Raw genomic sequence first — 12,957 nt, 5'->3', positions numbered from 1 at the left:
GGAGGCGATTTGTTTGTGGACACCCCTTACGGGATTGAGGCGTCTGGCAACAAGATAGATAGATAGATAAACTTCCAAATCGTTGTATGATTATAGCATGATGACAGACTGAAACACAACTGTCTTAACCCCTCCACTCCAATTATTTATTTCTTACTTTATTCTTGCTGCAGCCAGATGATTTTATTCAGCTTTTGGGAGACTTTTCATACTGAAGGGGTTAAATGTAGCCTTTGTTGACACCTTCACAGCTAGAGGTCCTTCCAGAGTTTATTAAAATCATCTGATGATAACTTGAATATACCATAATGAAAAATATGTCCGAATTGAAGGCTTCTAAACAGTTAGTGTTCATTTGTCAGAATACATCCTACAACCCCCACATGTTCAACTCATTCCAACTCACTTTGAGAGTGATGGATTGAAATATTTTTAACCCCTTGGCTGGTGGGAATTTTTCATAACTGAATGAACTTATTAACCTGCATAAAGGTTAAGAATGATTTGTGTTTTATCAGCAGTAACATTTGGAAAAAGCTAGCCACTCCCAGATGGTATAGAAAAGGAGCTGGGTAACCTGTCCCCAAGATATTAACTATTTTACTTTTTATTTTTTGAGCTCTATTTTTAAACTGCTTTATTTTTTGCAAATTGACTTTGTGGAAAAGAAGTGTTTGGACTCTTTTTGCATTTTGTAATTCTTAGTTACCTCTGCCAGTGAAAGTTAGAGGTTATATATTCACCCTTGTTTGTCTGTTTGTCCACAAGATATCTAAAAAAGTTATTGATAGATTTCAGTGAAATTTTGTGGATGTGTGAGTCATGGGCCAAGGAAGAACTAATTAAATTTTGTTGGTGTTTTGAGTTCTCAGGTATAGGCATTAGCAGAGGTATACCCACTGAGTGTGCTTAACTTGTTTTGACTGATGTTTATATTATTATAAACCATTGTTTTTGGTAGGATGGGATAGCAGAGTTGCTTGACATTTTGAGTAAAAGGTATTTCTGTAACATACTAATTCCTAGCACATTCTTTCATGTTGACCTTTTCTAAATGTTCTCTTGGTTGGCAGAAACACATCAGCAACTGCCATGCCCATACACACAAGAACTCCAATTATCTATATAGACTGGTTCCTGAGACCTTCATATTTAGGATGGTGAGACACTGCCAACTTTGACCATTTGCCAAATATGTACTCACATCGTGCAGGGTTTTTGTAAATATTACGAGGTCAGAGAGACCAGATAAAGATTGTGCTAAACCTGATCATCTTCCAGACTTTTTTGTTTGTTTTTTGTTTACTCTGTGTTACACTTTTGGTGTGTGAATTAGATGAAGTGAATCACATAAAGAAAATGTACAAATGTTGTTTAATAAACATAAGTGCTCTAAATTATATATACTGTAGATGTAAACAAAGTGGCTTTTTGAGTGCCAGATGGGTCATTTTGGTAACTGGAATTCTGCAGTGCTTTGTTTTGTAGAGTAAATATATTTGTACCCTGGCTGTTAGTGAGAGTTATCTGGTTTCCCCTTTAGTCCAAGGGGTTTCTCCTTATCAAGTAAAATCATCTGCCGTTGCCCAAGATAGAATATCAGTCGGTAAATTATTGAAGGGTTAGTGAAGACTGTTTCTAACTCCACTTCTTCAGAGTGAGCATTGCTCCTAATATGAGTATGGTCATATTGCATTATCTAAAATACTGTACTATATAAAAAGTAATCATATTGAAGGGGTTAACCGTTACTATTTTCTAGTGAATTAACTTGAATTTCATATAATTTCAGAAGAGCTTTTTAATAGTTACTTGTACATTCAATAGTGTATCATCAGTGAACACTTAGCATACTTCCCTTTTGAGACAAATGCCACAATGCCTACATGTTTGAAAAAGCCTGCTCAAAAGTTGTACATAATTGCTGTAAGGCTTCAGTAGCTTAACTGTCCCAGGTAATGTATTTGCCAGACTAATATACAGTATATATATATATATATATATATATATATATATATATATATATAGATGTAGATATAGATAGATAGATAGATAGATAGATAAATAATGTTGCTGTCATTATAAATATAATGCTGTATTTATCTTTAATACACTCCCCCAGCCCCCATAACGATGTAATTACCTTATAAAAAACACTGCCCTATCTTCCTTTATATGTGTAATGAAATTATTTTTTACTCGTGGATGCATGGGAATTTCTTTACTCATTTGTGCATGACTGGGGTCAAACTGACCCCAGGGGTATTTTACTAATATCTGGCTGATTTACAGTGGTTGATTTTCTCAGGTTTCATCTTTAGTATAACCAGAAATTATTTACAACCTAGAATCACCATATAAGAAATTTATATCAATGCAAATTGTTTATTTGAACTTACGAAAATCAAACAAACCACTCCAGTGTTCGTCAACACAAAACAAAACTCTAGCACAAAGTGCATCTACACTGTGTTCATGACATATGAAATTGCAGCACACTTCACACGTCTGACTACTTTTCATGTTGTTTTGTGGATAAAACTTGCATCTGGATCTTTTCCTGCCAGTTTCGGATGGATCCTGACTGCACGAGACCTCTGGTTGTTGCGTCCTAAAACACGACATGATTCACTCAGCTCATTTCCCAATTCAGCGAGAAATATACGGTGTACATGGCTTTTGTTCTTCATGTATGATGGGAAAACTTCTTTGTATAATACAAATGCATTGATGCAGGCAAGATCAAGCAAATTACACCACACTACCACTTGCCATCATTTACTTTTGTGTTTTACACTATAGGTGCAGACCCTTTCATCCAAACAATCAACCCCTTCTTTGGTGGTGGTGTAGTAGTGAATCACCTCGAGTTTCTTTGTTTGCTCATTCACCACGTTTGGGACTTGTGCCGAGTTGACAACACAAATACATTTTTGTTCTGCTTGGCCTTATAGGATACAAGTTGTATCTGATCTTCGGTGTACACAAATGTATTTTGCTGTACAGTTCATGGTGTTTTGCACTGCACAGCACTATTGGAACTTCTCATTGATTTTGATGTATTGTCCCCACCAAGGACAGAGATGTCACAGACAATTCTCTGGCCAATATGATGCTGGTGAAAAAGTTGTTTAGTAATTTTTCTTCCTGAGTTATGTATAGGTTTTGACAACTTCTTCATGATGTGTGTCCCCAGCTCATGGGTTCTTTCTTCTTCGTCTCCCATGTACATCATAATGTTGGATACATGATATGTTTTTGCATCGGCAAGAATCCAGAACTTGAGTCCATATTTGTCCAGTTTGGAGGGCATGTTCTATATGTATCTGCAGCAACCTCTGAAGGGGTACAGCTTCTTGTCCACAGTGGCATGTTCAGTGTGCTGATAGCACAATTGGGAAGTGTGTGTAAACCCATCTAGAAAAAGGCACATAGCTACTAATTTGTCTTGGACTAGTTGGCTGTTTCGGGTAGCAGGGCTGTCGAATCACAGGTGGTGGTGAATTCTTCAAAGCAATACGCTGACATTGTCTTTGAGAAAATTGGTGGGCCAGTAGTTGAGTCCAATAGAGAACATACAGATTGGTTCTTGCTCCTGTACACACTTCTTGACATCTCAAGGCTTTCAATTGAGTCTGGCATAAATCTTAATTTCCAAACTGCCCTCTTATGGTTTCTCTCCTTTTATCTGTGCCTTTATCACTAGCTTCCTTTCTGGTTGTTCTAGAGCTGCAGTTGTAGATGGCCACCATTCTTCTCCTAGGTCTGTCAACAGTGGTGTTCCTCAGGGCTCTGTCATATGACCAACTATCTTCCTTTTATTTATCATTGACCTTCTAAGTTGTATATCTAACCCTGTTCACTCATATGCTGATGATTCCACCCTTCACCTTTCCATTCAGTTCTTGCAACGTCCATCTTAGCAGTTACTTCAGCAAACAAGGGATGAGGCTATGGCATGCCTAATGTCTGACTTGGCTTGTATCTCTGGCTGGGGTAAACATAATCTTGTTGTTTTTAATGGATCAAAGACTCAGTTCTTACACCTGTCAACCTGACAAAATTTTCCACAGGAGTACCCACTAATATTTAATAATATCTGGCTCAATCCTGCATCATCCTTAAACATACTTGGGGTTTCATTCTCTCAGGATTTATCTTGAAAAGCTCATACAATATTACATCTCTTGTAAAATCTGCTTCCAAGAGATTAGGTGTGCTAAACTGACTCTGTACTGTCTTTACCCCTGCACAGTTGTTGACTTTATACACAGGTTTTATTCGCCCCTTTGTAAAGTACAACTCTCAGGTGTGGGGAGACTCCCCACATACAACTCTTCTCAACAAGGTGGAGTCAAAGGCTTTTTGTCTTATTAACTCCTCGTCTTACTGGCTCAGGCTCACTTCAAGCTCTGTTTCTTTGCTGCACTGTTGCATCTTTATCTCTTTTCTGTTGCTACTTCAATGGTCACTGCTCCTCTGAACTGTCTGCATGCATCCCTCCACCTCTACGATGAGTATGTAGCACCCGTCTAGTGACAAACTCTTATCCCTTTTCTGACCAACCCTCAGATGCAAGAATTAACTGTTACTTCCAGTCCTTCATTTATACAACAGGTCAGCGCTGGAACTGTCTCCCTCCGTCTATATTTCCTACTTCCTATGATCTCCAGTGTTTCAAACACAGTGTGTCCAGGCATCTTGAATGGATCTTGAAATGGCTGTCTGTTGTATTTTGTTTTTTTTCTTGGAAGGAACGGTTTGTGGGCTCTAGCCTTTGGCTCCTTCTTCCTTGCATAAAAAAAAATATATACAGTATATCCCAATATACGCCATCAATTCATATTTTGAGATACGTTCTCAAGATCCTACTTTCACTTGTTTCATTTCACTGTTTGTATCAAAACTTATAGTTTCATACATAACAGTATCAAAAATAAGATCGAATGCTGATGATAGGTTTTCAGTGATTCTAGGAGCAGCATATCCAGTGATTCTAACTCTTTCACACATTACGTGCAGCTATTGTCGTCATCCCCGAGCAGACTGGGTAGTAGCCATTTTCCATTTTTCACCCAAAGGAGCATTCAGGATACTGGAGTGGAGAAGATGGATGCTGCTGCTGTTTCTCCAAATGATGATTCTTCTAATTCTTCACTGGTAGCTTGTTCAGGAACAACAAATTCCGTCACTGATACTGTATCTTCATTGAACTCTAATTCTGAATCAGAAGTGTGTATGATACTTTGTCCTTCAGCACCAGTTGGAATTCTTTGTCTAGCCATAGTTGTTGGAAAAGACAATGACAATTTATGCTGGAACTTTGCTTCACCGGAAAATCCTGTATATAGCGCCACACATCAGCTCTCATCGAATTCTATTCGCAGACTGCTATCCTTTGTGCCTCCATGTTGCTTTTCCACACTAGATGAGTCACAGAGCGCATACCCACACACGCATATGACACTTTGTCTCGCAAATGACAACATTTTACTTTACAAATGACAACACAACTCCTCAACCCACACATAGATGCTACGGCTTCTTACGTTCACACACCCTCGCCAACATCGTGTGTATGTTTGTGCATGTATGCATGCAAGTATGGGTGTGTGTATGTTTGGATGTATGTGTGTGTGTGTATGTGTGTGCATGTACCGGTATTACATATGTGTGAATAGGCGCATGAATTTGACTTGGATTTACGTCTGCATGAATTATCGAAGCAATTTAACATGATCATGAAGACAAAATGTGGATAAAAAGCACTGGGGTAATTTTGAACCCAGTCATGCAGAAACATATAAACACCATGTATCTGTCAAACAAATATAGTAAAAAACTTGATACTTTGCAAAGTAATGCTCCATGCAGTAATATTAAAAGTCACAGAAGGAAAATGTCTAATTGAGAGAAGCAAAATTATCTGAGAAAAACAGTGCCATGGGGTCAGATTGACTCTGCCATGCATCTGCAGGTTAAAACACACTAACTATATCTCTAATGGTGTAGCCATTTTTAAACACCCCTTCCTCTGCAGTAGGTGTAATGATATAATTATCTCTCAACACGCAACCTTAATGATGCAGACACTATCTTAGTATACTATTCCTCTCCTTCCTTCTCATATTGACATTCCAGAGCTGACAAAGGATTGTCATTTCGGTGCATGATTCTGTAGGGGTGAATGAAGAATTATGCACATCTCTGGCCATAAAAGAATGAATGGGGTACAAATCACTCTGATGCGTACTTTGATTCTGAATAGTGAACTGCAAGATCTGATGAATTTTAAGATTAAGAAAGGAACCATAATCCTTTATAATTAGGAATGGAGGCTGCACATTCCTTAAACACTTCAGAAATCATGAAAGAAATTTCATATGCCCAGGACAGATTCCAAAACAAAGTTATGATGATTCTGATGATGAAAAAAGGAATGTGCATTCTTAAACATTTTTCAAGTCATAAGGAAAAGTTCACATTTCCAAAACAGAATTGGAAACAATAAACATGATCACCCATACCTCAGGATTCTGATCAGAATTGCACATGTGCAATTATTTTGAAGCCGTGGTAGAAGTTATGTGCACTCATTACAGAAATTCCAAGTTGAAGTAGACAATGCATTAGTTCAGTCATGGCAGCTATTGGTTAGTTAATATTACTGTATATAACTCTGTCATTACTGAAAGTGTGGTTTTGCAGATTACTTACCATAGTGGCTGGAGATTATGTATTTAGAACTTTGCTCACTTTAAATCTGGTTAAATCTGGGATTACTTGGATGATACACAAATACACTTTTGTAATTTTTTGAATAATTCACTCCATGGAGAAAAATTTGGGACTTGTTTGACAAAACTGTTTACTTGGGTATGACTGAGAGAGAAATTAGTCTTACGACTTCAGATGAATTCTTAGTACAGTCAGTCATTAATGCTTTTAAAATGTACTGGGGAAAATTGTTGTTAATGATTTTTTCATATTGTTTATACTGCATACTATTGCTTATAATATGATATGAATGCTGACTCCACTGAAAAAAAAAAAAAATAATAATAATAATAATGCTGTTCTGTTCAGGTACTGTTCAACAGTTACTTCAGTAAAGGGTTGTGGACTTCAGATCCTAATCCAAGATGTGATAAACTTTGGAACTGAATGTAGCCTTTTTCACATAATCTTTGGCAAGATCACTTGTCTACTTCTTTACCTCCACCCCACTACCCCAAGGAGCAAGTTTATATGGCTATTTGCACTGTATATTATTGCCACATTAGATAGTTTACTTATTTGACCTATTTTTAATCAAAGGTAGATAGGAACCCACTAGCTTTTAATTTCCGCCATATCAGTTAAGTCTTGAGTGACTGTTTACTGTGTCTGTTATGTGATGAGGGGTTAATATTTGCTGTGTTAGTGCAAGATCAATTATTATGTTCTTCAGTCGTGTAATTGCTGTACTTATTATTTATTATTATAATGAACACATGAACTCCTCCATTATGACGAAGTCTTTTTTCATTTTTCTTGCTCACTCCAGACAATAATTGATCTCAGGAGAGACTTTGAAATGGATCAGTTGTATATAAATAACATTAACTGCTTCATCATGAGGGTACTCTTCTGAAGTCAATAACATTATTGAACAGTAGCATGAATAAAATGAAAAAAGATGTAAGCTAATTGAAGGTGTGAAAGTCAAGTGATTTTAATTGTAGGATTTCTTAAGAGCATTTTACAGTATTTCTTATTTTTTATATTCAGTGATCATCATCATCTCCATTTGTTGTTGCCTGATTTACTTTTAAAAAGAGACAGAGGGGAAAGTTATATGGGAGTTGCCCCCCCACCCTTTTTTTTTTATTGAATTGTTTGCCTTTGTCTGTTATGGTTTCTTGCTTTTTGTTGTATTGACTTCTTGCTTTCAACCAGATAATTCTAGAGTACTTAAAATGATGGTGGTGTGTGGTGGCTGCTAATGAACAGGATTATTCTTTTCAATAGTAAATTGCAGATTTAGGATTTTTTCCCTCTATTATGAGACATCTCAGTTTTGTACAGAAAATGTGATACCTGTACTATGATATTATTCATTATATTATTGGCATTACTATTATTATTATCATTGTTGTTAAAATAATTTTCACATGTATTTACAGTACCATTATTCTTGTTATCATTATTATTGTTTCCAGTAACATGATTCACTTAAAAAATAGTGTACTGTTACATTAATGAAACCGATCTTTCCTAAGCTGGATCTCATACTTTTCTTACGTAGCCATGTTGTAATGCAGCGTAATGTAGTTGTCGCCTTCCATTTCTACAGGACCAATAATAAATGTCTCTTAAAGCCTGGTACAGTATTTGTTTGGTTTTCCCTATACATTGGTGCCTTCATGTGGTGATGTTGATGTAATGGGGCAGTTCAGCTATCAGGTCATGCAAATGTTCCTGGACTTTCTCCCTTTCTTCCTGAAAGAAGGATGGTGGATTGCAGGAGAATAATTTCACCTGCAGTTTACAAAGTTCACATGCAAGTATACCTGGGGCTTCAACAGCAGCAGCTCTGTACAGTAAATCCTTGTTGTAAGTCTTATTTTCTGCAAAATGTGTGCAATTAACATCATGATTCCAGTGACTTACTGAGCTAAATAAAATCATCTAACATTTGCAGGAACAGACTGCTCTGTACTAACGAGAGTTGTCTCAACCATGAAAGGATTAAGTATGACAAAATTTACTCTCGGACTTTTATGACTCACTCAAGTTGAATAAATTCAAGCTGAATAAAATCAACATACATTAACTGAAATAAAATGTGAGTGTATATAAGGTGGACTCAGATGGATCCTCCATCCCCAAGCTCTGTTCAGTATCACATCTGCATTACTAAATTAAACCAAACTATCATTAATGCAAATGTGAGAATGGATGGAGCTAGGGCTGGAGAATTCTCCTCTTCCTCCACCTCCTTATTTACCATCTATCCATTTGTCATCCAATCTTTTTCTGACCCATCAGGAGTGTACAAGCCCAGGGCTAGGTTACTCAGTCCCAACATTTACAGAGTACTAAATGTAACATTTGCAGTGGAAAGGATATTGTAGAGAAGTGTCACGAATTCGCGCGATTATGTATTTATACAAATTCATGACACTGTACTTTGGCAAGAAAACCACAAACTCTAGAGGAATTCCCACTGGGCATCACTCTGTTCAACCGTCCTCTCGTGCACTTCGATCGGGATGGTTTTCAGAACATTTGTCACTGTTTCATAAGTGACCATTCTTATGCACGACATTAGTGCTTTCACTGAGTCATTTTATTGCATGTTTATATCGTTCACCCTCTCTCCATTGACCGTTGAAGTTAGACCACGCCTACTTCCGGCGAACATGGCCATCTCTTGCCCCCCTTCCCAGTTTGAACTCAGTCAGCTTTGGACCGCCTCGAGAATAGGATCGTTTGTGCCCAGCATAGAGAGCAGTGTTTCCATTGTACAGTGATTTCCTGGATCTCCACCTAGACGGTGATTGGTGAAATGAGCTTAGCAGCGAATAGCAGTGCTTGGTGTTCGACACGCAAACACCCAGTCTTTCGTAGCTTCAGCTCCATTCTCTCCACTGACCAGTATTTCCGTTCATTTTTCTAGGCGTGTCTAATTAGCTTTTGAATGAGCGAGTGAGTATATTTCCTTTGTTATTTGAATTCATGAGTCCCTCTGTGACTGTGAATTCCCCTTTTGAATTCATTTTGAGACTCATATAATGTAAATTTATTTTATTGTAATCAATAAATTTACAGTTCTTTTCTCTGAACTTAATGTAATTAGAGTTGTGTTTTATTTCTCCACATTAAGCTTACTTTAGTCTGCCACTCCTAGTTTGCACAAACTCCTGGTGCTTAGGCCAGTTCTTTTGTATTAAACTTAAATCCGTTGTGCCAGCCAGGAGTTAAGCACCGGCAAGAACCTGTCCATTATTATTAGTATTAGTTATTGATTGTCAGGGTTAGAGTCACTTTCTCAAGAGGCTAACAGTACTAACAGTCAGCATTCGCGAGTGATTAGTCTCTGCTGTGTATTGTTGAGAAAGTTTATAAATTCTCGTACTTAGAGAATCGGTGAAGCAAGCGAGCATGAAGTAAAACTCACTACTTGATTTTCATAAGTCAATTCCTTGTCTCTACTTTCGAGCAATATCAAGCAGTTTTTAATTAACAAATTCACATCCCCCCATGACAAGAAGACCCATCCCCTTTAACCCCTAATGCGCGGCCAATGGACAGCCGACCTCCCCTGGGTGGCGGGGTTCGATCGCGGTCTGAGTACTTGTAGGAAAATCGTTTCATTTTTAAAGGCTCCAACATGCTTGCATGTGTCGGCCTTGGTCGCCTAATGGCGGCTCTCCACGCTGCACGATTCATTGCAGCCTCCCTGTTCAGTCCCTTAACCCTAAGGTCACACTTAATGACCTCGTCCCATGTCTTTCTCGGTCTACCCCTCATAACCCCACCCCCAATATTAACACTTCTCACCCTCCCCACCCAATTATCATCCCCCATCCTCTCCACATGTCCAAACCACCTCAATCTACCTCTCCTCATCACAACACCAATACACTGCAGTCCCATCCTACCTCTCAACTCTTCCATTGTAAACTCAGCCCCTCCAGGCCTTGGACGCAGGGACGCACTGCACATCCACCAAATCATTGTCATTTCTGTACGTCTGAACCGGCAAATATCTTCCTCCTTCACTGCCCAGGTCTCACAGCCATACAACATTACACTCCTAACACATGCTGCATACAAAGACCCCTTAGCATGTAGGGAGAGCCCTCTCAATGTCAGGAGAGGCAAGAGCTCCCTGAACTTCTTCCAACCACTTCTCACCCTAGCCACAGAGCTAGCTCCAGCCCCACCTCCAGCACACAACATGTCTCCCAAATAACAAAACTCTTCCACACACTCAAGAGATTCACCAGCAAGTTCAATCCTTTCATGTCTGACAATCTCCACCTGCTCACCCCGGGACGCCATACACATAAAATCAGCATTATCTCACAGTCTACCTCTGATACCACTACATCTCTTATGCACCCATTTATCACACACACCGCACAAGATGGAATTATTTCCCACGCCCCTGTGGCAAACTGCACATGGCCACTCTCCCTCGTCTTTGACAGTACCGCCACCAACCCTAGATATCATCACTTTTGTTTTATCTGCATTTACCCTTAAACCCTTTTGCCCCATACCAGAGATTAACCCTAGAACATTATACTTAGTATGGCAGATAGCACTTACATTCAGCTTTCTCCAGAGACAGGTGTTGAGCCGTCGTGGACTACCCAAGGACTTGTGGAGACTTGCAAAGTTGGGTAACAAAATCTTCACTTTCACACCTCCAGCAACCCGGTTTCCCCTCTACCACAGCCTCATTCTGTCACAGTAAACTTTATACTACAACGTACAGGTAGTTTGGAATCCGTATTTGTACAATAAGCACTGAAAATAAGGCTAAAATCAACGAAGTGTATGGCCGACATGCAGCGCGGCGTTGGTCTTCCCGTCACTCAACAAACATTTCCATTTTCACAGCTAAAAACACGTATACTACATTATTTTCAATCATATTACTTCCCAAAAGATCACCGCAGCGCGCTTTTTATTCTGCCTTACGCCCGTCACTTTATTCTTGTTCCTGTCGGCTGCTCGCACTGACTTGGAAGAGCTAGAACTCACCATAATGTGTTTTTAAAAGCGTGCGGTAAACTGATGCTAAACAGGGGCAAACCGTGCGAAAAAAAGCTAGTGTGACAACTGGGGAAACAAACTTTTCCTATTAGCAGAAACTGCTTGTGAGGAGAGCGCAGATTTACAGTTCTGAGCAGTCAGAGCGCTGCCATGTATCACAGCCAGGCTGGCCGGGCCGTGGTGGGGGGGGAGGGGGGAAAAACGCAATACTTGGTAACAATGGAGGTCAGTAGTACAAAGGTAAAGTATGCTAATTGTAGCTAAAAGGTGGTGGTACTGATGGACAATACCAGCTGGAACATCCTTGCCCGTGTTTATTCAAAATTAACTTGAATCGCAAACGCGACGATCCGCCGTTAGGTCCTTTTTGGCGAGAGTCCCAAACGCGATGCCCCCCGTTTTGGGGGTTAATTCAATAAGGCACATTGTATCATTTATAAAGGCTTCAACATGCTAGCATGCATCATCCTTGGTCACCTGACGGCGACTCTCCATGATGTTCGATCTCTAGCAGCCTCCCTATTCAGTCCCTTACCCCTGAGGTCACACTCAATGACCCCGTCCCAGGTCTTCTTCAATCTGCCTCTCACAACCCTACTCTTGATGTTCACACTGCTTACCTTCCACACCCATTTTTTTTTAAATAACAGAACAGAGGAAAGAAAAACAAATGAATAAAAAATATAATCCATACACCAGGTTGCTAGTGTCCTCCATTCATAAAAAATCTGTAACAGTCGGACTTGAACAGCTACAGGTTGAAGTTTGGGGGGAAACAACTCTGGAGAAGCAAGTTCCAGAGAGATGTATTTCAGGGAATAAAAGATTTCTGATAGGTGGAAGTTCTGCAATATGGCAGTGCGACAATCCAGTCATAAGTGCCACTAGATGCCCATATAGCACAGGGGAAGGTATGGAGAGGTGGCACAATGGATGCAACTTTGTCTGAGCATTTCCCACAAAAGTATCTGTAAAATAATGGAAGGGAGGCAACATTCCTTTTTACGTGTAGGGATGGTAGTTTATTTGTAATAGCACGGTTATTAATAATTCTAACAGCTTTGCTCTGAATTTTACCTAGTTGTTTTAGTGCAACCTCTCCACATCCATTCCACAAAGGTGAGTAATATTTCACCTGAGCACGCACATGACTTATAAACTATTGCTAAATCCTCGTCAGTGAAGTAG

This window comes from Coenobita brevimanus, chromosome 57, assembly GCF_032717465.1.
Source record: "Coenobita brevimanus isolate Jiangsu-jjx chromosome 57, ASM3271746v2, whole genome shotgun sequence".
NCBI classification, from domain to species: Eukaryota; Metazoa; Arthropoda; class Malacostraca; order Decapoda; family Coenobitidae; genus Coenobita; species Coenobita brevimanus.
This window is presented reverse-complemented; position numbering follows the sequence as displayed.